This window comes from Lissotriton helveticus, chromosome 1_2, assembly GCF_964261635.1.
Source record: "Lissotriton helveticus chromosome 1_2, aLisHel1.1, whole genome shotgun sequence".
Lineage (NCBI taxonomy): Eukaryota > Metazoa > Chordata > Amphibia > Caudata > Salamandridae > Lissotriton > Lissotriton helveticus.
In genome coordinates this window covers 319,536,130-319,564,073 of record NC_136058.1, presented here as the reverse complement: position 1 = coordinate 319,564,073, position 27,944 = coordinate 319,536,130, and the positions used below count along the sequence as shown (strand labels likewise).

Genomic DNA, 27,944 nt, shown 5'->3' with positions numbered 1-27,944 from the left:
CTACATCTGGCCCCTAGTCAGGTCCTATCACAGTAAGTAGATGACCATAATAAGGTCCATTGATTGTGCTGTAAATACAAACACACTGTCAGAATCCTCGGGATTGTGCTGATGCTCAAAGGGGTCCACCTCTCGACTGCCCCAAGTCCGAAATAAATAGATACTCTGACTGGTGAGATAGTCAAGCAAGGGAAGGAAAGGAAAGGATAGGGACCGCAGGGAGGCAGATCTGTGGGGACACAATAACACACTGTTAGTCTTTGCTGTCCATTCACACAGCACAGTTAGCTAAGGCACATCATAAGATCGGATGCCATGGGAAAATACACTACCTGAAATAAAGAGAGTGAAGGAAGGATACCCGAAGAGAGAAGAGGTTGATTGCAAACCTCCAGCATGTAGCTAGTAGGAAGAGAGAGCAGACCATAAGTACATCACGTATGTGTATCAGTTTCCCCTCCTGTAATCAACAAAGAACATTTCCCTCAACCTACCCAAAGGCACAAGTGGATCAGTAAAAGAATGCAATAGTACGGTGTCCAACACACCCTCCTTAGGTTCTCTATCTCTCTCCTAGGGAAATAATATATAATAAACATGAAAATGTAAAGAAAAGTAATGTAGCAGCATAGGTACAGTCATCCTCCGTACGTTGCTGAAATAACCCAAAGGAATTGAAAATAACAGTTTCCACGATACCAACTACTGCATAATACACCATAGGCTAGAGTCACGAAATCTACACCACAGATTCCTCAGCAAAGTACTCACGGTACCCCCCAATGGACGTGAGTAGTCCTCACACCGCCGGGACTCCTGGGATCTGAAACAATAAACTGACCGCAGCGCTTAGTCTGTAAATTGCGCATATATCCGGTGTCCCCGCACAGCGTAGCATCACATGGGGCGTGACACCGCTACGCCTGCTGGGTAATGTAGTTTGACAGAGTAAAATCGGTGCAGTCAGTGTTTAGTAGAGCTAGGGCCTGACAGTACATATCCCTCCCGGAAGACACTGACTGACATTTGGTTTGGTCGGATGCTTTTTGTGAAAAGCGGAAACTAGACGTGCAGCATGGACCTCCTCTGCTGATGCCCAAGAGTTCTCCTCCGGGCCGTAACCCTTCCAGGCAATGAGATACCACAGTTTGCGTCGTACCAGTTTGGAGTCCAAGACCTTCTTGACTTCATATTAGTGGTCATGTTGTACCCAGATGGGCATGGGCTGTTTCTTTACAGGACAGCGTGAAGGTTTCAGCAAAGACACGTGGAAGACAGGGTGGATACGAAAATGTGCAGGCAGTTTCAGCTTTACCGCCACTGGATTGATGTGTTTGACAACCGGGTAAGGACCTACAAATTTAGGGTTGAACACACCGTGTTTCCTAAATCTTAGGTGGCAGATTTACAATAACTTATTGTGCGCCGCAGCTCCGCCACCCATGGTGCGCCACATTTACAATGCGGCGCACCATGGGGCAAAACGGCGCAGATGTGTGACGCTTCTGTGACGTAAAGGCGACGCATTGCTGGAGTTGCGTCGCAAGCGCGACGCAGCTCCAACAATGCTCTTGGGGGCCCTATCTGTCCAATGCTGCATCAAGCCTTACGCCTGCCTTGCGTCTGCCCTCAGTCTTTATGATCAGTGGCGGTCACGTGATGGGAACCCCTACCAGGAAGTTGGTATTCCTGTTTCCCATTTATACTACTAACGATTAACGTTCTGAGGACTTACTCAAATGAATTAAAATTGTTTTTCCATTAACATATCTAGAATGCATAGTGTTACCGGCTCACATTAAATCTGTGAGTCTGCTTTCAGTCTCTATGATCATCGGCGGTCCCGTGATCGTAACCCCTACCAGGAAGTTAGTATTCCTGTTTGCCACTCGAACGACAATCACCAACTGATGCGGACGTAGCGGACCCCCTTTATAACACGTGTGCATCTCTTGAAGGTATGATTGTGAGAACTTAATTTTCTTTTAAGTATGACTTGGTTCATGTCTTTTACCCGGTTTGGCAATAATTACTCGCCGACTTTGTCATTACAGATCCCTCACAATCGTATGTGGGCTCCTTTACATGATATTTGTAAACACCTTGCGAACCCATTTATAAGGTAGGCTACCTACCACCTTGATATTTGATAATGTAAGAAACGTACCGTCTCTGTGATAACAGTATAATGCAGTCGTTTCTATTATCTTTAGACGCCTGATATCAGTTAATGGGTGGGGTGATCACCGACTACGATTGATTGCTACTTCAGACCCCCTTTCAGCACAGCGTCTTGAATGGTGTCAGGTATGTGACACGTCCTAATTTATTTTTTGGCAGTAAAATCATGATTTTGGCCGCACTCGTGCAGCTAGTAGTAAGCATCTATACATTCCTTGTAGACCAAGACGGAGTGCATAAGTGGTGAGACTGATCACACCAGAACCCCTTCCGGCCACGTAGACTCATTAAGATTTCCAGGTAGGCAAATGGACAATTGCTGCGTATTTTGACAAACTATTACAACTGAAGTGCCAGTGATTCTATTTTTTGACAATCTTCCTTATATAGGAACCAGATTCATGTGACAGATTACTTCCCATTCCTGATTACATCCCCTATATTAAGGTAACCAGTTTTGATATGTTCAAATGGTTGTGACCATATTACTAGGGTTAGACAAAACCCGGTCGTCGGGTATTGTATTGCAGGACATAAATCGGTGGTTGTTTCCTTTCTATGACAAATTTCCTCTGTCAGTCTGATACCTATTTTTAACAGACCCGAGTTTCTGGTAAGGACAATACATGAGAAACTTGTTAATGTCCATCTGGGTCATGTCATCACCCGTGGTATTGTTTAAAGAAGCTCTGCTGGACACCTACCACCCTTCTAATGTATTCCTTTTTGTGACTGGTTATCTATCTTTCCCTGTCTCGGCCATTTATAACCATTTTATGAAGAATATGGATCATCATGACCATTACTAATACTGACTTATTTATTTTGTACGCAGATCCACTGCCCCCCTTCCACGTCCTTGTCCTGATGAAGACCCTCTGGCAAGGTTTTATTCCACACCTGCATCATCTTGGGTCGAAACGTCGACACTCCCTTTTACCTTCAGCCTTTTCCCTGATTTATCATTTGTGATTTTTCTAGGCATGATATTGCTTGAATCAATTTATGGATTGTGACCAATTATTTTGTTAGTTATTTATCATTTCTGATTTATTGAGGTCATAGTGACCACTGTTTCTCTTACTCATCTCAGTACTTTCACCATCCCACCACGACCCTTCCTTTTCCTTTCTCTTTAGGGGCATTAAATGTGATAATCTATTGATGTATTTTATGAATTTGGTTTCACTGACACACGTTGTGAATAAAAACAATGTTGTTTATATTTTCTCAAAAGATCTTTTAGTTATGGTTTATTTTCTTTAGTATCTGGGACCACCTTGTCTGTATCAATTAATCACCCAGGTCCCAGTGACTTATTGGGTTAACCCGTGTTTTTACAGCATTTACAGGGTTTTGACGAAGCATTGGCCTAAAAGTGCCTGCGTGAAATCTTGTAGATTTCATGCAGGCACTTTTGCGAGGCGCACCTGCCCCGGAACGCCCACCCTGCGCAGGAACGCCCACATGAGGCGCAGGGTTTTACAATGTGACGCATCTGCCTAGATGCGTCACATTGTAAATGGGTCGCAGGGATGCGCCACGTTTACGCCGCCGTTGCGTGACGCAACGGCAGCGTAAACGTGGCGCAAGTCCGACAGAAATCTGCCCCTATGTGTTATGTTGACAACCAACCCCTTTCCCCCTTTTTATATGTGAGGCCTGGTCTGCGATGTTTGTACGCCTGGGCTTTATACCTTGGTTTGGCACGGAGTAAATTGCTCCGTGTTTCCAACAAAGTCGAGCAAATTTGGGACAACCTCTTGCATAGATCGGGGAGTTTGGAATTCTGACTACGAAGGATCAACGGTGTGAAACGTGAATGGAAACCATAGGTGCAAAGAAAGGTGCATGTTGTGTAGAGGCATGTTTGGCACTGTTGTATGCTATCTCTGCTACCCATAGCCATTCTACCCACACTTCTGTATTATTGTTAACGTAACACCTGAGGAATTGCTTCAAGGTCTGATTCAGTTGCTCTGTTTGGCCATTGGTCTGAGGGTGAAAGCTTGCGGAAAGGGAGGATTCTATCTGTAATTCCGAACACCAGGTCTTTCAGAAGTGGGCAGTGAATTGAGCAACCCTATCAGATACTATCTCTTTTGGATGGCCATGGAGCTGGACCACCTTAGTCAATAATAGTTTTGCCAAAAGACCTGCCAAAGGGACTTGTTTGCAGGCGATGAAGTGCCCCATCTTCGATAAGTAGTCAAACAAGACCACAATCGCAGTTCACCCTTGCTCCTTAGGTAAACCAACAATGAAATCCACTGAAAACCGTTCCCATGGGACTTCGGGTGTGGGCAGTGGCTGAAGAACCCCCTGTGTGGCACTGTGATTGGTTTTCATTTGAGAACAAGTGGAACAGCTTCTCACCCATGAAAGAACATCTGGACGTATGGTTGGCCACCAGAACTGTCGTAGTACTTTTTCCAAGGTTTTCTTGCCCCCAACATGTACACCAGGCAAACACAGTTCGTCTCAGGTCCTTTGAGGGGACTAACAACTGTTGGTTTCTCATGGGAAGGCCGTGACGCATCTGCCATTCAGGGCCATTCAGGGTGTTGAAACACATTGGAATGTATGGTACATAGCACTCTGTCAGATTCTATGATGGCCCTAGCATCGGTAACTGAATGCAGCGTAGAATTTTCTTGCCTTGAAAGCGCATCAGCATTCTTGTTGTCTTTGCCAGGACGAAATGTGATGATAAAGTGAAACTCAGCAAAAAACAGCATCCAACGGAGTTGTCTGGGGGTTAGGTGACGTGCGGCTCGCATAAACTGAAGGTTGCGGTGGTCTGACTAGACTGTCACCTGATGCGTTGCTCCCAATAACCAGTGTCTCCACTCCAGAAAAGCATCCTTTGTGGCCAGCAGCTCTTTTTCGGCAATGGTGTAGTTTTGCTCCACGGAATTGAGTTTTCCTGGACATAAATGCGATGGGATGAAGGTTTCCCGTTGTTACCTGTCTTTGGGACAGCACAGCCCCTACCGCTATTTCAGATGCATCAGCTTCCACGATGAACGGTACTTCAGGATTGGCATGGGTGAGAACTGGGGCGGAAGTAAAGACTTTCTTGAGGAGATCAAACACCGTCTGAGCATCTTCGGACCAGAGAAAAGGGGTCTTCTTCCGAGTCAATCTGAGAGGCGCTACCTTGTCTGAAAACTGGAGGATGAACCGCCTACAAAAGTTGGTGAATCCCAGAAAGCTCTGGATATCCTTCACGAACTGTCGTTGGGGCCAGTCAATGATTGCCTTAACCTGTCTCTCAGCCATAACCTGACCTGAAGGTGTAAGCATGACCCCTAGAAACTCCACGGGGGTCACATGAAACTCGCTTTTGGTGATTTTGAAAAACAGTTGGTGATCTTGAAGGGCGTGTAAAATGTGACCTACATGAACCAGGTGTTCTTCTTCGTTGGAGGAATAGATCAAGATATCATCTATTATAAACTACAACAAAGTGGTCCAGGAATTCTCTTAGTACATCATTGAGGAAGAAGTGGAAAGTGGCAGGGGAGTCACACAGCCCAAACAGCATGACCAAATACTAGAATAGCCCATACCGCATCTTGAAGGCCATTTTCCATTCATCGCCGTCTCACATGCAAACAAGATGGTATGCCTCTCTAAGATCCAGTTTGGTGTATAGCACCGCTGACCTCACATGTTCTAGAAGGACCGGAATCAAGGGCAGCGGGTATTGATTCCTAACAGTAATCACATTCAAGGCTCTGTAGTCTATGCAACACCTCAATTCTCCATTGTCTTTTGGGATAAAGAAGAGTGGAGATGCAGCAGGTGACCTGGAGGGACGAATTAACCCAGCGAGACGTTTGTCCAAATATTCCCAGAGGTGAAGATTTTGAGGAGCGGTAAGGGCGTAAATCCTTCCGCATGGTATCACAACTCCCGGCACTAGATCAATTCAACAATCGTAGTTCCTGTGTGGGGGAAGCTCCTCAGACTTGACGTCGCTGAATACATCAGTATATCTCCCGTAGCACTCAGGCAGGATTACATTTTCTCAGCCGCTGTGGCGATGTGATGTTGTGTGGCCAAAGCTCTGGAAGGTCTTGTGTGTTGCTGGTTACATTGGTTCTGACATTAGGCAGATTGTAAGGTCATCGTTTTGTTAGTCCAATTTATAGTGGGTTCATGTTTTCGTAACCAAGGGAGACCCAATATGACTCCGTATTGCGGAGCTTGAATGACACTGAATGATAGCCATTCGTGGTGGTACCCCTCATAAATAATTTCATGTTCCGAGGTAACGTAGCTGATGAGCCTGACTCCAGCTCCTTGCCGTCCACAGCATAAACACGTTCAGGGATGTCTTTCGGCATGAGCAGTATCTCTAACCTCAGTGCTTCCTTTCTGTCCATAAAGCACCCTGTGGCACCGGAGCCAACTATGGCACTTATTTGTTTGTGCTCCTGGTTGATTATAATGTCCAGCACGATAAAAAGTGTTCTGATTCCAAAAAATCTGATTGTTTCACTGTAGGGATTATACATCCGCTTGATGGCTCCCCTTGTGCCTTCAAGCTTTGGAGTTTTCAGCCTCTTTTTCTGCAGTTACTGCAGCTACCTGTCCTTTTCTGAAACGTCCGTCTTTAGGTTTGACGGGACAGTCGTGGAGATAATGGCTTTTTTCACACAATAAAGGCATAGGCCTTGTTTGCGTCTATGGTTACTTTTGCTGAGAGTCAGAGATGCTCTAACCGCCCCTATCTCCATAGGTTCTGTCTTTGTAGCACTCTGTTCTGTAGAGTGCACAGTCAAAATATCGATTCCCTATTATCGATCTACAGAAATATCGAGTAAAAAATATCGAAGTGGAAGAATATCGAGGTGAAGAATATCGTTGGACAGAATATCGACCCTAAGGTAAGTAATATTGATTTTTTTATATCGATGTAATTAATATCGAAGTTAATAATATCAATATCAACTATATCGTTGTCACTAATTCCGATGTTACTAATATCGATATTAGTTTGTTGTTATGTATTTTATTATGTATTTTATATGTATGTGGTAAATGTTTTTTGTTAAGTATTTTATTTGTTTTAAATTATATCTGTACTATTTTTTATATATTACAAATTTAATTTTTATTGAATTTTATGTTTTAGTACTGGAGCGGGTTGTGGGTTTATAGGGGAATAGGGTGAGAAGTAATTTAATTATAGTAAATTAATTATACATTTTTAGTAATTGTAAATTAATTTTAATAAATTTTTGCGTTTAAGTTTTGTAGCGGGTTGTGGGTTTATAGGGGAATTGGGTGGGAAGTAATTTAATTGTAATTAAGTAATTTATTATTTGTTATTGGTATTGAAATTTAGTTTATTTCTAATTAATTGGTAATTAATTATTTTAATTGGTAATTAATTATTTTAATTAGTAATTAAATTTTTTAATTAGTAATTAAGGTTTGTAATTGGTAATTACATTTTGCATTTGGCAATTAATTTTTTTAATTGGTAATTAAGGTTTGTAATTGACAATTACATTTTTTAATAGGTAATACATATTTTTTTGATTGGTAATTAATTTTTTTAAATTGGTAATTGATATTTTTAATAGTTAATTACTTGGTAATTTATATTTATTCATTAATATATATTGGTATTTATTGTTATTTTATTGTTAATTAATTATTCAATTGTAATTATGTTTTTAGTAATTATTAATGGGTATTTGCAAATGATGTAGAGTTATTTAAAAATTAAATTTTTTATTTTTTTATTTACAACAATCATTTATAAGTATGTTATATTTAACTTCTACACTATCCAATGATTTCCCTACTGTTGCACTCTCTGGAGTGGGAATAGTAATTTTCACCCCTACGCGATCCAACGCTGTCCCTACTGGTTCACTCTCTGGAGTGGGAATAGTAAATTTTACCCCTACGCTATCCAACGTTTCCTTACTGTTGCACTCTCTGGAGTGGGAATAGTAATTTTTACCCCTACGCTATCCAACGCTTTCCCTACTTTTGCACTCTCTGGAGTGGGAATAGTAATTTTTACACCTACGCTATCCAACGCTTTCCCTACTTTTGCACTCTCTGGAGTGGGAATAGTAATTTGTACCCCTACCCTATCCAACGCTTTCCCTACTGTTGCACTCTCTGGAGTGGGAATAGTAATTTTTACCCCTACGCTATCCAACGCTTTCCCTACTGTTGCACTCTCTGGAGTGGGAATAGTAATTTTCACCCCTACGCGATCCAATGCTTTCCCTACTGTTTCACTCTCTGGAGTGGGAATAGTAAATTTTACTCCTACGCTGTCCAACGCTTTCCTTACTGTTGCACTCTCTGAAGTGGGAATAGTAATTTTTACCCCTACGCTATCCAATGCTTTCCCTACTGTTGCACTCTCTGGAGTTGGAATAGTACTTTTTACCCCTACGCTATCCAACGCTTTCCCTACTGTTGTACTCTCTGGAGTGGGAATAGTAATTTTTACCTCTACGCTATCCATCGTTTTCCCTACTGTTGCACTCTCTGGATTTGTAATAGTAATTTTTACCCCTACGCTATCCAACGCTTTCCCTACTGTTGCACTCTCTGGAGTGGGAATGGTAATTTTAAGTTCTATGCTATCCAATATTTTCATTACTGTATTTTTTTAACTTATGGATTTTGAATAGTATTTTTATTTCTTTCGCTATTTAAGTTTTTTTGTATAAATTTAGATAATGTAGTATATAATTAATTTTTAAAATATTGAAAGTATATTTAATTTTTGTATTTATTAAACATAATTCTATATTTTTTATTTATGTTTTTGTTTTATGTTTGTAAATGTATTTGTAATTTATAATATTTAGTATTAATTTATACATAATTAAAATAATTATTACAACTTATTGTTAAGTATGTATATATGATATATTTTCTGTATATGTTTAATTAATGTATTATTTATTAATTTTAAACAGTATTAGATTTTAACTATGTTTATTTTATTTATTAGTGTTATTTACTTTATTTTACATTTATATTTTTACAGAAATAAAACGATATTTTCAACATCGATATTTTTAACATCTATATATTTTTTTTGATATTTTTGTACTTACCATGTTGTAGATAGGATTTAGATATTTCTGCATCTATATTCCTGTAGGTCGATATTTTCTTGGTCGATATTTTGTCAGTGATCCGTTCTGTAGAATGAGCCCAATCGTATGGGGGAGTGTACTTGTCTTTCCTTTTGTGGTCCCTTTTCGCCCTCACAAACGGTGATCTAGTCGTAAAGTCAGCTCAATGAGAGAGGCACAAGTCTGTGGCTGTGGATCTATCTGGGCGAGGACGTCTTTTACTTCATCCTTAAGCCCCTGATAAAAAATAGCGGCTTGCTTAGACTCAGGCCAATCTGTCTCTGTCACCAGTCGTCGGAAGATGTTCAGGTATGTAATCAGAACTGTGCTCCCCTGACGGAGTTCTAACAGGTCCCTGTCAGCTGAAAAGGTTTCTGCCCTTCTATCAAATGTTTTTTTTAAATTCTACTTTAAATGCATCCCAATTATAAAGCAAGGGATCGTCTCTTCTTACTATGGGGACTGCCCACTGCGCTGCCTCCCCTGCCAGATAAGAGATCACAAAAGTTACACTACCTGATTGGTAGCAAACATCTTTGGTTTAAAATTAAAATGGAGCAGAGCTTGTGTCATAAACACCTGCACCTTTTTGTTGTATCCATGAAACCGTTCAGAAGGGGGCTAGCGGTATCTGTGATGGCATTTCTACCACTACAGGGTGAGGTGCAGGGTGTGAGGTTACCCTATATCAAATGGATTTCTTTGCATCCTTTCTACTCTGGCCTGAAGGGCAGCTGTCTCATTACGTGAGGCAGCAAGCTCGACCTGTACTAGGGCCAAGGCTTGCATGACATCCTCTGGGGTAGCCGTCCCTGACACCAGCACAACCGGGAGGGAAACAATTAGTGGGCCGATTATTCTCCCAGGTTCCACCTTCCAGAATCCTCGGGATTATGCTGATGCTCAAAGGGGTCCGCTTCTCGACTGCCCCAAGTCCGAAATAAAGATATACTCGGACTGATGAGATAGTCAAGCGAGGGAAGAAAAGGATAGGAACCGCAGGAAGGGAGATCTGTGGGGAAACAATAACACACTGTTAGTCTTTGCTGTCCATTCACAACAACACAGTTAGATAAGGCACATCATAAGATCGGATGCTATCGGAAAACACACTACCTGAAATAAAGAGAGTGAAGGAAGGATACCCGAAGAGAGAAGAGGGTGAGTGCAAACCTCCAGCATGTAACTAGTAGGAAGAGAGAACACACCATAAGTACATCACGTATGTGTATCAGTTTCCCCTCCTGTAATCAACAGAGAATATTTCGCTCAACCTATCCAAAGGCACATGTGGATCAGTAAAATAATGCAATAGTACAGCGTCCAACACACCCTCCTAAGGGTCTCTCTCTTCTAGGGAAATAATATACAATAAACAAGAAAATGTGAAGAAACGTAATGTAGCAGCATAGGTACAATCATCCTCCCTACGTTGCTAAAATAATCCAAAGGAATTAAAAATAACAGTTTCCACGATACCGACTACTGCATAGTACACCATAGGCTTCCTTATGCAGCTCGTAACAGTTTAGAGAATGGTATACCATGAAAGAGGTAATTCCTGTGACCCAAACAGGTATCAACCCAAGACAGTATCTTGGGGAGAGTAATGTTCACAAAAACCCCTAGAGAAATTGGTTTGGTGTCTAGAAGCAGGCAAAACAGGTTCAGAGCACAGTGTGTCTCTTTTCACTTCAAGGCATGGGTATCGCCAACAGAGGAACGAACCACTGGCGCTTTGGTGCAAACACGGAAACACAGAACACCAAGGCGTAGAGCAAGCAAAGAGTGCTAGCGTGTTCCTCTGCAAGACTCTTAAAGGCAGTCCCGCCAACAGAGGAGCGTGCGAAGCACTAGAGTCACAAAATCTACATCACAGATTCCTCTGCGAAGTACTCACGGTTCCTCTTAATAGGTGCGAGTAGTCCTTACATCGCCAGGTCTCCTGGGATCTGGAACAACAAACGGACCGCCGTCCGGGACGAAAATAATCAGCAGCGCTTAGTCTGCAGGTCGCGCATATATCCGGTTACCCCACACAGCATAGCATCACTTGGGGCGTGACACCGCTACGCCTGCTGGGTAATGTAGTTTGAGAAGGCAAAATTGCTTCCTAGTTGTCCCTCGCTGTGCAGTCAGTTTTTACAGGAGCTAGGGCCTGGCACACATGGCACCGACGTTATGCTACTGTAAAAGTCTACCCCACTGTCAGGGTCTGGGTGGGGAAGGACGTACACCACGACTTGTTGTACTTGATTAACCATCTTTTATTTAACAGGTATGTCTCAGTCAATATTGATAGAGCAGGGAAGCACAAAAGATCGTCACACGCTGGGGGTGGTTTTCTTCCTGGCGTGGACTCCTCTCCCTCGTTACTCGTCTTGGCTTCTCGTCGGGCTCTCTTGGGTCGGGGGTCTGGTGCAACTCGAAAAAGACAGAGACAAGACAGCCGGGTTACTGGACAGTCTGGGGTTATAACGTGGGAGGGGGTAAGGGAGTGAGGGGTCTCCAGGGTTCCACCACCTTTCGTACACTAGTTGGTATCTAAAGTGACAGAGGGAACGTGATCCTGCCCGTGAGTCCCCTCCTACCCTGTCCCACCCCTAGAACTGAAGAGCCCTTGAAATCGTCCCCGTACCTTGTGCAGCCACACTTCTCCCTTGGAAGTGTGGCAGGGCGGCTCGTGGGATCGTTGGCCTCCTGGCTTGTCGAGTTTCGGCTCTGGCAACCCCTGTAGAGGCGTGAGGTCCCTTCCGTCTTCTTCTTCCTCCGTGGCGTTCTTCTCCTCGCGGCTCGGCTGCTCCCCGGGAGATTGCGCGCCGGTGTGTGTGAACGGGGCTTCCTTAAACGCCCCTAAAGTCCCTGATTGGTCGAGGTCCGATGACGATCTCCCTCCTGATTGGCTGACCATCAGGGAACTTCCCCCTGACGTCAAGAAAGGTGGGTCCAGTGACGGTGTCGGGAATGGCAAAGCCGAGGACATCCAGGAAACGTCCCAGGGGTCCTGCGAACGGGGCGGAAAGTGACAAAGGTTAACAGATTCCTCGCGGCCGCCCATGACAGGGACCACGTCATCGTCACACATCCCACCCCTAGGATTGACCCGATCGGGGGAAAGAGGAAAACGGGAGAGAAAGTCAACATTCCCCTGCAGAGAACCCTTCCGATGCCTGACGTCAATTTGAAAAGGCTGCAATGCCAGGAACCATCGCAGGATACGGTCATTGTTCCCCCGGTTACGCTGAAGCCAGGTCAAGGGGGCATGATCGGTATACAACACAAAGGGGCGCCCCTCGAGGTAGTACCTCAGCTTTTCCACCCCCCACCGAACAGCCAGGCACTCCTTTTCGATGGTCGAATAAGCTTACTCCCTGGGAAACAGTTTCCGGCTGATAAAGAGCACAGGCCTCTCATCACCCTGTTCGTCTACCTGGGAAAGGACAGCCCCAATGCCAACCCCAGAGGCATCCGTCTGTAAAATGAAAGGCTTAAGGAAATCAGGGGAAATGAGGACAGTGGAAGAGGTCAGGGCGTCTTTCAAAGCCCGGAAAGCTGAGGCGTGCGTGACAGAAGGGGCTGGTAAAGAGGAGGACTTCACAGTCTTACCAAGGAGGTCAGTGAGAGGACCTGCTAGATTGGCAAACTGAGGGATAAACCGGCGGTAATACCCCACCAACCCCAAGAAAGCCCGGAGCTCTTTTTTAGTGGACGGATACGGCAAGGCCTTGATAGCCTCGAGTTTCTCTATCTGAGGTTTGATCTTACCATCCCCAAGTAGATAACCCAGATATCTGACTTGTCGAAAAGCCATTCGAGATTTGTTTGCATTGATGTGCAAATGGGCTTCTTTCAGGCTTGACAATATGTGTCCCAGATGTACCAGGTGGTCGTCCCATGTCTTACTGAACACGACAATATCATCTAGATAAGCCGATGCATTTTGTAAGTGAGGGGCCAGTAGGGTATCCATGACTCTCTGAAACGTTGCAGGTGCCCCGTGCAACCCAAAGGGTAGTACCGTGAAGTGGTAATGCCCAGAGGGGGTCGAGAAAGCTGTTTTTTCCCTGTCCTTCATTGCAAGGGGTATCTGCCAATATCCCTTGGTGAGGTCGATGGTGGTAATGTAACGGGCCTCACCAAGGCGTTCCAGGAGTTCATCAACTCTAGGTAAGGGATAGGCATCCTGTTTGGACACTCTGTTAACGGCTCTAAAGTCGATGCAAAACCGAATGCTGCCATCAGGTTTTGGTACCAAAACCACCGGGGAGCACCAGTTGCTGTGGGAAGGTATGATGATCCCGGCCTTTAACATATTTTGTACCTCGTTCTGAAAGGCCTGTCGTCTTGCCTCTGGGATCCGATAAGGCTTCTGTTTCACCACTACGTCAGGTAGGGTGGGGATGGAGTGTTCTGCCAAATGTGTGCGCCCAGGCTGGTCAGAGAACACTTCCGAATGTGACAAAAGAAGAGACCTAATGTCTTCTTGTTGTTTGGGGGATAGGTCCTGGTTTATAGGCGTATCCCCTACAGTATGGGTTGTCTCTGTTACTGGTGAAACCACATTGATCGTTTGGGGAGGTTTGCCTAACCACTTTTTGAGAAGGTTGATGTGATACATTTGTGATTTCCCTCTTCCCAGCTGAACCATATAGGTAGTGCGCCCTATTTTCCTAATGACTTTAAAGGGGCCCTGCCACTCCTTCTTCATTTTATGGGTCGAGCTAGGCAATAATATCAGAACCCAATCCCCGACATCCAGTTCTCTCCACTTCTTACCACGATCATAGAAGGTTTTCTGTTTTGCTTGGGCTATGGCCAAATGATCGTGTGCAAGTGTTCTGAGTTTGTGTAATCGGGATTGTAACTGACGTGTATAATCCAATAAGGCCTCTGCTTCCTGTGCTCCCTCGGCCTCCCAACTATCTCTTGTTATCTCCAACAAGGTCCTTGGAGGTCTCCCGAACAGTAGTTCAAAGGGAGAAGTCCCTAAGCTGGACTGCTTTTGACTACGTAGCACAAAGAGGGCAAGGGGGAGTAACTGGTCCCAGTTCTTCCCGTCTCCAGACAGGAGTTTCTTTAGCGTTAGCTTCAGGGAGCAGTTGTAGCGCTCTACCAAACCATCTGTCTGGGGGTGATACACAGATGTTTTGATGTGGTTAATGTTTAACTGCACACATACCTGTTGCATCAAACGGGAAACAAAAGGGGTACCCTGGTCGGTAATGATTTCCCTTGGAAAACCCATACGGGAGAACACCTCAACTAGCCTCTGGGCTATGGCTGCCGAAGTAGCGGCCTTAAGAGGAAAAGCCTCTGGATAACGTGTAGCATAGTCAACCAATACAAGGGCGTACTGATGACCTCTGGACGACTTAGGCAACGGGCCGATCAGGTCCATCCCAACGCGGTCAAAGGGAACTCCTATAATGGGCATAGGTACCAAAGGGACCGGGGGAGGAGTGTATGGATTCCGTTTTTGACATATTCTACACTCCTGACAGTACTTCTGGACTTGAGCGTAAATTCCCGGCCAAAAAAAATGTCGCAGTATGGACTGTCATGTTTTTTCTGCCCCTGAGTGACCGGCCAAAAGATGGGCATGCCCGAAAAACTAAATCTGGTCACGAAAGTCGTTCGGGACCAACAGTTGGGGCTCTGCGTCAGCTTTCGCGAGCCTATACAAAAGGCCATTTTTTTCAATAAAAGTTGGGTAGCTTTTGGTGGATGGGTCTTGTCCGTCTCGTGCGACCTGCCATGCATTCGTGAGACTTGCGTCATTTAACTGAGCGGTTCTAAAGTGTGTATCCCTGGCCCACGGTTCTGAAGCTAACATGGAATCATGGGGGAGAGATAGGTTTTGGAGGGCATCCAACAACAATGCATTAAAGGAGGGGTTATCGGTTCCTATGATAATGGGTTCTGGTAATTTGGACATAACCCCTACAGTGACATCCATGCCCTTCCCTGAGGGGGTGTATAGCGTGACTCTGGCTACAGGGTATCCCTTAACGTCCCCATGGACACATCTAATGTGGACCTGTTTCCCCGGGACGAGAGAAGAGGCACCCAGAAGCTCTTCTCTTATCACGGAGTGTTTACATCCGGAATCCAACAACGCTCTTATAGAAACACCGTTAAGAGAGACCCTTACATAGAAAGTGGTTCCTGTTTCTTGGGCGTATAATATGGACCTGGGTGCATAGCTCACATCCATGGGTTCGTCTTCTTTTTCTTTTTTTTTCCGACAGTACCGGGCTATATGACCCCATTCCCCGCATTCGAAACATTGAGGGCCGGTGTTGGGCGATTCAGGTTTTTGGAACCGTGTCTTTGGTGGTGGTTCTGGTACGGTTTTCTGGAATTTCTTTTCGGGTTTAAGGGTTACTGTAATTTTGTTTGGTTTGTCAGGTTCCCTCATGAACGGCTTGCCGTGAGCCCGGGCATAGCAGGTGGCCATTTCTATGGCGTGCTCTAGCGTCAACCCCGCATGTTGTTTGAGCCACCTTTGAGTGCTGTATGGAAGGGCTTCGATAAACTGTTCGAGATACACTTTGTTCATGATGGCATCGATGTTACCTTCCTGGGGTTTTAGCCATAGATCAGCAGCTTCCTTCAACTTAAAAAACAGAGTTTTAGGTAGGTCCCCGGGAGTCCCTCTTTCCTGGCGGAAACGCAGGCGATGAGTTCTTCATCTACCCCTAGTCGGTCGAGGATGTATTGTTTTACCACTGCGTATGCTGTGGTGCCATCTCGATTTACTGTTTGGTAAGCAGCCTGAGCTTCCCCAATCAACAGCGGTGCTAGGTAAAAGGGCCACCTATCCCCAGGCCACGAACTAGCTCTCGCAGCCCTCTCGAAATTGAGAAAGAAAGCAAGGGGGTCCTCTCCTGGAGTGAATTTCTGCAGCGGTACTACCGTGCCTGGGGGCGGGGTTGTAGCCCTTCCTTGACCCAGAGCAGTCATTAGTTGGGTTTGTCCTTCAGTGAGTTTCATTATATTGTCTGACTGACTTTGGATGGCTTGGGAAAATGCAGCCCGGTCTGCCTCCATTTGGGTCAGTATATTTTCCATTCTTTATCGGATGGCGTGGTTCTCGTCGCTCCTATTTGGCTCGCCACTTGTCAGGGTCTGGGTGGGGAAGGACGTACACCACGACTTGTTGTACTTGATTAACCGTCTTTTATTTAACAGGTATGTCTCAGTCAATATTGATAGAGCAGGGAAGCACAAAAGATCGTCACACCCCGCTGGGGGTGGTTTTCTTCCTGGCGTGGACTCCTCTCCCTCGTTACTCGTCTTGGCTTCTCGTCGGGCTCTCTTGGGTCGGGGGTCTGGTGCGACTCGAAAAAGACAGAGACAAGACAGCCGGGTTACTGGACAGTCTGGGGTTATAACGTGGGAAGGGGGTAAGGGAGTGAGGGGTCACCAGGGTTCCACCACCTTTCGTACACTAGTTGGTATCTAAAGTGACAGAGGGAACGTGATCCTGCCCGTGAGTCCCCTCCTACCCTGTCCCACCCCTAGAACTGAAGAGCCCTTGAAATCGTCCCCGTACCTTGTGCAGCCACACTTCTCCCTTGGAAGTGTGGCAGGGCGGCTCGTGGGATCGTTGGCCTCCTGGCTTGTCGAGTTTCGGCTCTGGCAACCCCTGTAGAGGCGTGAGGTCCCTTCCGTCTTCTTCTTCCTCCGTGGCGTTCTTCTCCTCGCGGCTCGGCTGCTCCCCGGGAGATTGCGCGCCGGTGTGTGTGAACGGGGCTTCCTTAAACGCCCCTAAAGTCCCTGATTGGTCGAGGTCCGATGACGATCTCCCTCCTGATTGGCTGACCATCAGGGAACTTCCCCCTGACGTCAAGAAAGGTGGGTCCAGTGACGGTGTCGGGAATGGCAAAGCCGAGGACATCCAGGAAACGTCCCAGGGGTCCTGCGAACGGGGCGGAAAGCGACAAAGGTTAACAGATTCCTCGCGGCCGCCCATGACAGGGACCACGTCATCGTCACACCCACTTAATATCAGAAGTGCCTTAGGTGAGACATCACACAAAATGTGAAAAGACATATAAACAGGATGCCTTTAAATTCGAATTTACCAAGGTATATCAGGCCACATCTCAAACTAACTAATCAGACGACCGTGTTTACGGCCACCCTGCAGTCGTTCCCACTGTTATGATTTATAGACACTTATCAACAAGAAGAAAAAAATCAATTTGACTGCTTGTGTCTGTGCCGCTATCGTTGCTTTCAAGATTTATTCAATGTGCAATGCCATCGGCGTTGCTTAGCGTTAATCTCCCACATCAACTCTGCCATCACTTCGAATAGCGGCAAAAACTCATACGATGTGTAGCCTAACCGCATTAACATTTTCAACATGGCCAAAAGCATATGTCGTAAACTACTCAACGTTAAAAACATGATAGTAACTCACAACCCCCATCTAGCCATGGGGAGTTTTATCTTATGCCTGACAAGTCTGGACAAACGTACTCTCCCAAGATATTTAAGAGCCCATTCTTATAGCTAACCAACTTTGTACTTACGGCAGCATGTATAGCCCTCCGAGTTCAAACAGCCATCCAGTTTCCTTACTATGTAAGTGAAGTGAGCACCTTTCTCAAACTGTTTTTATACCCAATCCCAAATGTTATGCACCTGTGATTCTACCGCGGTGTCCCGTAGTCGCATGACCCACGTATGGCGTCAAGCGCCATCTTTTAGGATGCAACAAATATGGCTACATAAATGCACCGTCTTCTTAGATCTTTTGCGACATCTTAAGTTCAAAGTATGAACATATCTTTAGTACATAGTCAATATATGGTACTCCATATTTCAACCTCATAGACGAGCTCCATATCGGCTCGATGTAACAATGTTACTCGCCGCATTGTATTGAGCCGTAATGTCACAGCTTTACCAAAAAGGCGGCATATTTGAAGGTGTCGGATTTCTATTTAAGCACACTCTGCCTCTCTCATTCCCCCGACCTTACTATAACTCGAGCCAGTGAACTTTCATATAACAATTAAACTTCTTGTCACTTTCAAATCCTAAAAGGTTGGTTTTTATACAAAGAAACACCGAAAAATCCATCTTTCATCACTTGTCTCTTTCAAATAGTAATTATTTTTCTCGAACTTGTGTACTCGTATCATTTCATCACCACACTGTCCTCGCTCCTTATCAACCGCTGTTTTGTTTACACGTTATATAAGTACTCCACATTACTGGTTTGTAAACTTTCAGAGAAAATAAAATGCCAATTATCTATTCTCATACCGAACTGACCAAGACACTAGTGTGTTCAGTTATCATTTACCACATAAAAGGTCATACATGACATGTGGGCTATCGAAGTATGTAGCCCATCCCTACATGTTGTATCCCACACATAGTTTGTACAATCCTATCTTTTATGTATTTCTGTCTCCTTGTCTGACATGTAACTCCAACCTATGAGCAATGGGATATCCTTAGTATCAACCTTCTGTTGGTTATAAGCTCATATCATTGAACATATTAAAATTCTATCCATAGTTACACACCTCATTGTTGATGCCACATCGCCTATTTTGTGCCATATTTAGATGAACAGTGTTTTCACAGCATCATTGGTGGTCACAACTTGTGTCCCCAATATTTAACATTAGACATTACAGCAATGGATCATTCATTAGAATATTGCACATGAATGATCTACAATGATCATTGGCCACATATGTTGTCTTGTACAAAAAGTAGTGAAACTCATTATTGCAATTGAGCCCAGATGTGACTGCTCTTAACCGACAAATCCACATTGCCTCAGTCTGTCTCAATAGGGTAGTTCTATCACCCCCCATGCCATCTTTCACCTGATCTAATGCGTGAAATGTCATCCAGAATTGATCTGGGTTGACTGTCAGTATATGCTGGGCCACTAGAGAACGTTCAACTTTATTTTTGACGTCTCTCACGTGTTCTTGTATACAGATTTTAAGACATCTAATACTGCTCCCTACATAAATTTGATAACATACACACCTCAACACATATACCACATATGTTGTGTTGTAAGTAATGAAGGAGAATAGCATGTACTTTTTTGAATTGTTGTATTGGAAACTGGCACATTTATTCAATCCCAATCTACAAACACAACAGTACCCACACGAATAAAAACCCTGTGGTTTCTCCGGTAGCCACATTTGTGATGTTACTTTCGGTTCTCTGACATGGCTTGGGGATAGCATATTCCTTAATGTTTTGCCTTTAAGATAGATGACCTGTGGTTTATTCAAGACAATCTTAGATGGAAGGGGGTTAGATTGCAAAAGGTGCCAATTTTTTCATAAGATATTATATATATGTCCACTGTGCATATTATATTCTGTAATAAATGACACATGATCTACATATGTATCATGCATCTTATTAGTCCGTGTCACAGGTGTGCCCTTTCTGTTTAATCTTTTTTCCTTTATCTCAGCCTTTTGAGGCAATTGCTGGAATAATCTCTTTTTTTAAATCTGTCTGAATCTCTTTAATTGTTCTGTCAAAATTCTATTCATGGCTACAATTACGGCGTGCTCGTACCATCACCTTTTTTCCAAGGCGAATGTCCCGCTGATATGCCTTAACCGCTGTCTTATAGAACAGTTTTGCCTTAGGATCATATTGAGAGCGCCAAGCTCTTTCCGCCACCTTACAAGACTGTCGGGCAGTCGACAATGCCGCAGTGAACCAAGGGGCCGATACCCGTTTCGGTGTTGAGCGGGGGGCCATCACTGGGGCAAGGTCATTAAGCCTGTCCAACAGCCAGACCTGCAGAGATTCAAGATCCTTCTCCAGGTCTCCTGAGAAGGGGCACGGATGATCCAGCGCAGCCTGAGCGAGCATCGCCGGGGTCACAGAATGATAGGCCCGGAGGGCACGGCACTGTTGCTGAGATACGGAATTGGCAGGTCTCAATATGCCTTTAACCAAAAATTTGGCTAACCTGTGGTCTGACCAGAGCACCGGAATAATCTCCTTAACCTCCAAAGGAGATGTCGAAAAGACCTGGTCAAGGGTGTGTCCCTTGTCATGAGTGGGTCCCAAAAGATACGGGATCAAGCCCAAGGGGGCAGTGGCCTCCAGAAATTTGGTGGTGTCCGGGTCTAATAGGTCATCCATGCGGAAGTTGAAATCTCCAGCGACAATACACTGTTCCGTTTTCAGAACCAGCCCTGATAGGACAGACTCGAACTCTTCAAAGAAGGTTCCAGATGGACCGGGTGGTCTGTAGACTAATAGACCTTTGAAGGATTGGTGGGGTGCCAAGGTGATGGAGAAAGCAAGGGACTCAGAGCCGCGGATGTCATCTACAGGCAGAATGGAACAGGCCACACTTTTCTTCACCACCAGAGCCACTCCCCCACCCCTACCCTTGAGTCTGTCCTGCCTAAAGACATTATAGTCAGAAGGAGTGGCGGCAGCCACATCAGTATTTGAGAATTCCCCCAGCCATGTCTCCGTTAACATGAGGCAAAGAGGCTTTTCCATGTCTAGGAGATCATAAATATCCTGCGCATGTCTAGCCACAGATCTAGTATTAAGCAGCATGCAGAGATGCCCAGCGTGGTCGATCTTTTTGTTGGGGGGCAGAAACACAGCACAGCTAGGGCGCCATCCGCAACCAGGGCAACAGCACTTACCCCTATAACGACCAGGGAAAACAGTACAACAATCACCCGAAGAAGGTTGGAAAGGGCGTAGTAAACGTAGCTCACATGGTGTATATCGGAGCTGGGGGGGCCCTGGAGCTAAAACGCCCAGTGGCTGAGCCCAGCCCGCCGCCCCGCTCGCCTCCGAGACGCTGACGGGCGCAGACGGGCTGGACTCTGGCGTGACTCCGCCGGTGATCCGGCGTATCCGCTGCGCATGACCGCTGCGCGTAAGCATGACTCCTTTATGAGGAGGCCGTCGCCAGAGCCACTAGACCGTGCAGCCCGCGCCCCTCACCCAATATGGCCGCCACAGAAGCACTGTGTTCCTACAACCAGCCCACAGGAACCGGGACCCGCAAAGCGCGGTGAACTACACAATTATGGTGCAAGTAAGGGCGCTAGAAGCTAAAAACAGGGAATATGTAAATGAACAATAAAGCAAATATCAAAAAGGGTTTTTTAAAAGAACGCCGCCAAATTGCAAATACAGCGCGCGTCAGGTCAGCAGAGCGCCATGAAGCGCTCAGGTAGGTCTCGCGTCCGCTCGTACATCAGCGGAGCCAGGAATAACAAGAACGAGCCCCCTGGTTACCTCCCTTATGAGGAGGCCGTCGCCAGAGCCACTAGACCGTGCAGCCCGCGCCCCTCACCCAATATGGCCGCCACAGAAGCACTGTGCTCCTACAACCAGCCCACAGGAACCGGGACCCGCAAAGCGCGGTGAACTACACAATTATGGAGCAAGTAAGGGCGCTAGAAGCTAAAAACAGGGAATATGTAAATGAACAATAAAGCAAATATCAAAACGTTTTTTTTTTAAAAGAACGCCACCAAATTGCAAATACAGCGCGCGTCAGGTCAGCAGAGCGCCATGAAGCGCTCAGGTAGGTCTCGCATCCGCTCGTACATCAGCGGAGCCAGGAATAACAAGCTATATGAAGGTATGACAAATGTATGTATTATTCTCTTGAGTTACTGTGGCAATAAATAAAAGAAAAAAAGGATATTACTATCCTGTATATACAGCAACAGGTCCAAATACATGATTTCTTTTTGAGAACTGCTGATGGTCATTTTTACATTAAATATGTTATCATTAAGGTACATAAAGTACTGGTTTAGGGCTTCTTCACTGCCCTTCCATACTAGCAGGATGTTGTCAATATATCTGCCATAGAATAGGATGTTCTCAGTCCAATCCTGTGCTTCTGGGACCCAGGCATTCTCCACCTCATGAAGCCCCATGAACAGGTTAGCATGTTAGCGTACGATGGAGCAAACCTGGAGCCCATAGCAGTCCCCTGTTGTTGTAAAAACCATTAATCACCATGCATGAAAGCATTCTGTGACAGAATAAGATTTGCCATCTCCAGCAACATTTGTGGGTGTTCCAAGTGGCAAGCATTCCTCTTGTATAGAAAGTAAGAAAGTGCACACACTCCCTGATCTATTTCTATACACGTATACAAGCTCTCCACATCCACTTTTTTTTCTTTTGCAGAGTTTTATATAGCGCAAACTTGACCTGAATCCGAATCGGGTATCAGAGCGCTTTATATAGCACCAGTTACGTTACATGAGGACACACATTCAATTTTGTTAGGCACGGGGAGATTAAGTGATTGGTCCAGAATCACGGAATGTTTTAGCGTCATTACCGAGACTCGAACCCAGTTCCCCAGGTCTGAGGTCGAGCGCCTTAGCCGTTAGGCCAACTACTCTCTCCTAATGGTCACAAATGTAAAGACATCAGTTTCCCACTGGAGATCTTCCATTTTACAAAGCAGTTCTCTGCTGTCTTATAGGAAGGGAGATTCCTAACAAAGGTTTGAAGAAAGTATCTACATACTCCGCCAGATGTTCCGTGGGCCCTCCATTCCCAGATATTAAAGGTAAGCCCAGGGGGAAAGTACCACCCTTATGTACTTTGGGGAGTATGTAGATCCATGGGTGTCTCGAGTTCTGAGCTAAAAGATATTTATATTCAATGTCAGAAATCAATCCTGACTCTTTCTAGTCCACCGATTTAGCATTGATGTTCCTCTCAATATGTGTTGTTGGGTTAGAGTCTAGCCTTTTATAGCAGTATTATAGCAGCATTCCTGATTCAGCTGTCGATTAATCTCACCAACATAGTCTACATAGTCCATCAAGACTATGTTTCCTCCCTTATCCGCTTCGCGAATTACTATGTTGGGATCATCTTTCAAAGATTTCAAAAACATTTTCTCCGTCTTAGTTAGATTATACTTATGTTTACACCTACTCTGAACACTGTGTGTTTCCTCTAATCTGTACAGATCTTGTGTGACTCTCTGAGAGAATTCATCTATTATGGAGTTGGTGTAATTAGGAGGTATGAATTTAGAAGTACTTCGTAAGCCACTATCTATCGTAGTGTCTTCAATAACTGCCAAATCATGAGCAAAGTCTATCAAATTGCTTATCCCACCTTCACCATTTAGGGTTGCTATAACATGTGACACATTGATATCTGCATTGGTAAAGTCTGAATTCTGAACCGTCCCTCCAGACGCATCACATGTAGACGGATGTTCTGCAAAAAACTGTTTTAATCATAATTTATGTACAAATTTGTAAAGGTCCAGATGTAGATTTTCCAGATGTGGTTTCTCAGTTAAGCAGTAATTCAGACCCTTACACTAGACTGTGACCTCTTCTGTACTCAAAGTTCTTGAAGATAAATTGATGACATCTAATGCATTTGTATTAGTCTCCTTGGGCCTCATTTATGAGAAATTACGCATCGCTGCGTGAAAGCAGCGATGCGTCACTTCTCAGTGCGCACTCCTTGCGACATGATTGATGCATCATATTTATAATATGACGCATCATGTTGCAAGGAGTTACAGATACCTCAGTATTTCTGACATATTTGTCGGCGCAAAAGTGACGCATTGATGGAGTGTGTCACAAAAGTGACGCAACTCCAACAATGTGTACTTTCACATGGGCAAGTCCCATGTTGTTAGTGCCTGAGTCAGTCTTACGCCTGCCATGAAGCAGGTGTAAGATTTAGACGCATTAGCGGCCAGGAAATGGCGCAGTGAAATCTTATAGATTTCACTGCGTCACTTCCATGACCCTTTCTTGCGTCAAAATGCCCCCCTTGCATGCATTATACCTGGTGCAGGTATAATGTGGCGCAGGGGTTTACAAAGTGACGCATCTACCTAGATGCGTCACTTTGTAAATATGGCGCAACAAGGCACATTTTTTGCGCCACTGGTGCGTCACAAAAAGTGACGCACCGGCGGCGTAAAAGTGACGCACAGCCTCATAAATGAGGCCCCATATCTTCACTGCCCACAATGTGGTTCACAATCTCATCATTTACTTGTTTTGTCCATTCGCTATTCTTGCTTTTGTACCGGCCCGTGTTTTTTTTTGCCACCCCGCCTTGTTCGTTTGCCTGATTTTTCTTTTTGTTCCCAAGGCGGAAGCGCTGGACCTCGCGTAAAAAAACGGATGGTTGGTCTAAATTAGCCGTGCTGGTACTTGGTCCCTCACTCAGGTCACTTTCTATTGAGGAGAGAGACGTCGAACTATATGAGATGCTCCATTCTTTGGTAACATTATCGGGCACCTGTGTCGGTTTATTGGAAATGTCATCACACTTTGTAGCGAAAGTAAAAATCCACCCTCTCTCATAGTCCCTCTGGTCTGGTTCTATTTTCGGTAATTTTTTATCCTTATGGTAAATTTGATAGTTAGCTAATTCTTTCTTTCAGATAACATAATTCTTTTGTATTACGTCAGTCAAATTTGTGTCATTAATTTCCTTTTCCAAGGATATTATGTAATCTCTGATCTTTTTCACCATATATTCTGAGAACCTAATCAATATGTCCATCATCTTATAGGACGCATCGTACAGTCCATCCTCCCACTCTCCTAGGTGGTCGGGGTCCAAATCCTCATAATTTGGGAATATAAGAATCCAGAGACCCCATGGGATTCTCCAGAAATTTCTTCAATGTAGCCCTGTCCCACCATTTGGCGAGTTCTTGCTTTTTAAGTCTCTCTAACCGCACAAATGTATTTTTCAGGCCTTCAGTCTGTGGTGTCTTTGTGGCTGCCTGTGCAGCATTACTGTCTTGTTTGCCAAATAAATCTCCCAGTATCTCCACCCTATTGTTATCAAAATAAATCCTAGCAGATTATTTAGGGCTCTTATGCAGAATTTGTTTGGTAAGCTCAAATTTAAGGAAAAATACTACGAAGGGTCAGAGCTTTGCGAATCCAGCACTAAACGTCGCTATTAGTGTAAGCCTATCTCCTTTCAGTCCCTGTGCGTTGGGTCTGGGATATGACCCGTAAACATCCCACAAAGGTGATTATGCATCACCACTAACACAAAAAGCAAAATTGACCCTGCACCCGAGCCTTGGCGGCAAGCAATTCTGTGATGTTTTAAAGGAATAAAGTGTCTCTGAATAAAAAGAATAAATTATCTACAATCAAGTTTTGCGAGTTTACCTTGCTCATCTGGGAAGCTATTTATTGATATATTGCGTTCTTTGCTGTGATTTGATGTACTAGGACATCTGTACATATTATAGATTTTTTGCTCAGGCGCGGGGTCAATTTAGCTTTTTCTGTTAGTGGTGATTCATAATCATGGCCTAAAAGTCCATGTTCCAGAGCTGTGAGACCTGGGGGAGTCCCTCTCTCCCCTGGGCCTCACAGCTGGCCATTGTTGGACTCTCAGGGGAGGAGGCACAAACCCATGAGCTTAGAACCACAGGAGTGTGGCTGTGAGGCTTGTGGGGTGTATCTGTCAGTAGTGCAGCAGGTGCTGTGGCACCAGGGATCATAAAAGTTAGGGATCCAATGCACCCAGATGATGGCTGTGTTTTACTGTCCAGCATCATTCATTTCCTTGCATCAGGGCTCATGGCTACATTACTAGGCCACTGGTCCCTTCTCCCATGCACTGCACAATCATGATCTAGAGCTGCAAGGCCCAGGAAAGGGCAATCCTCCCAAGGTCAACAAGCCACGGTCCAGTGCTGAGAGGCCCAAGGGAGGAAGCCTGCTGTTCTGGGCCTTGCAACACTGGCCCATGGCTGCAAGGTGCAGGGCAAGAGTCCCCTCTGAAAGGTGTAGCTATCAATTGTGCAGCAAGTGCAGTGGGACCATGGCCTCATGTGGTTATGGGTCCAAAGCACCAAAAGTATGGCTGTATTTTACTGTCAATAAAATAAGTATACAAAAAGTGATGGATAGAATGCTTGAATTAATCTCAGCAACTGGTAATGACTCAGGGCCACATCCCAGTTCATTGTTATTTTTGAACACCATGCCACCTCCATTTAGGCACAGCCATATGCAAATCAGTTTCGACCCTGCTCCTGTGGTAACTATCTAGACCAAACTGCCAGGCCAGGTCCTCCCTGAACCGTACCACAACCAACCCAGGACCAGTTTTGACCTAGTTTTGGATTATCAGCCAGATATAGCATTTTCAGTGACACACTGTGTACGGTGCCCACATCTGGGCATGCACTTCCCATTTATGGCAGCAGATTAAGGTACACAAAAAAGTGATGGATAGAATTCTTGAATCAATCTCATCCCCTACCGAGGCTGGTGCCCCCCCATATCAATTGAGGTCCATCAGGGAGGACTCCCCTCAATTTGAAGACCTCTTTTTACACTATATCTCTTGATATTTTGCGTACTTCAAATCTGAGGGATTTTACTTAGTTGATGAGGCAAGGAATTTTTGTTCTATGTCTTGTTAGATGCTAAGAAGTTCTATTGAGATTTTTTGCTCTTTTGCTTTGGTTTACATATAAAATTATTGTTCATGATTGTAAAATACTGACCAGACACAGCCCCAGAGGCCTGGCATCCCTCACCAGGGCCTTGCAGCCATAGTCCAGTACTGAGAAGCTCAAGAAAAAGGGCCAGTTAGTGGGCCAGACTGGCAGAATTATTTAATTGTATTTGAACGTGTGCTCTCCAGATGTTGTTCACAATTGAGAGAAATCAAATGAAAGGAGACGTATTTCAAATCTGTGAATTGAATCAGCAAAATGCAACTTTAAAATTCACTCTGTAGACATGCAAGTGTAAACTAATTATTAGTATTGGAATTTTTAAAGGATTCAGAGAATGTTGAATGGGGTGTTGTAGCCATGGCTCACGGCACATGACATTAAACCCTTTAAGCCGATATAAAATAACATTCTGGTAGTTTCTAGTATCCTACAGTGACTTGGGTGATGAGTTAATAGTAGTCAAGCAGTTTTGAAATATTCTATTTGGTTTCATATCTTTCTTGCACATACCTTATCTTGCACTGGGAACCTGGGAAACCATCTTTGAATTGTAATCCACACTGGCCTCCCTTAAGGGCATTCTGCATGCTGCAGCACATCTCACCAGGGCATGAACAAATATGACTACATTATTCCATTGTGATGGACCTCCAACATTTCCCCTTGCCAGCTCACACAATCTTTAAACCCAGCTGCATTATCTGAAAAGCCATCACAATGCATTAACACTCAACAAGCCAGCTACCTTTTCCTATCTCTATTTGATTGTATGCATGTCATTGAGCCTGTACACTGCTCTGACACTTTTGGTTAGGTTTGCCATATACGACTGATACCCCGGCCTTCTCGTACAAAAAGCTTGCCATCTCCAGTGGCTCTCCACACACCTGCAGCAAGGACACCTTCAGACGGAAGAAGATGTATCAAAAAGAAAAAAATCAAGCAAATGGAATGTCCCATCTATGCACCAAGGATCTGGAGTTATATCCTCACATCCATCTGTTCAGCCCAAACCCAGCTCCAGGTTCAAAAACAGCTGACTACTCAGATACAAAAAAAAATACTACATCATTATGCAGTCACAGCCCGCAAACCATCTAATCCTCCCATCACATGTTGACTGTGTGTTTGGCTTTAACCCATGG

The 27,944-nt window shown here is 44.7% G+C and overlaps 1 long non-coding RNA gene across 1 annotated transcript; it reads left to right on the top strand.

The window, feature by feature from the left end:
- Positions 1–1,292: 1,292 nt before the first annotated feature.
- On the top strand, positions 1,293–3,193 carry LOC144807877 (uncharacterized). Its single transcript, XR_013606492.1, has 6 exons — positions 1,293–1,345; positions 2,055–2,122; positions 2,214–2,307; positions 2,403–2,481; positions 2,572–2,628; positions 3,017–3,193. It is a non-coding gene; the product is annotated as an uncharacterized LOC144807877 (long non-coding RNA).
- The last annotated feature ends 24,751 nt before the right edge of the window (positions 3,194–27,944 follow it).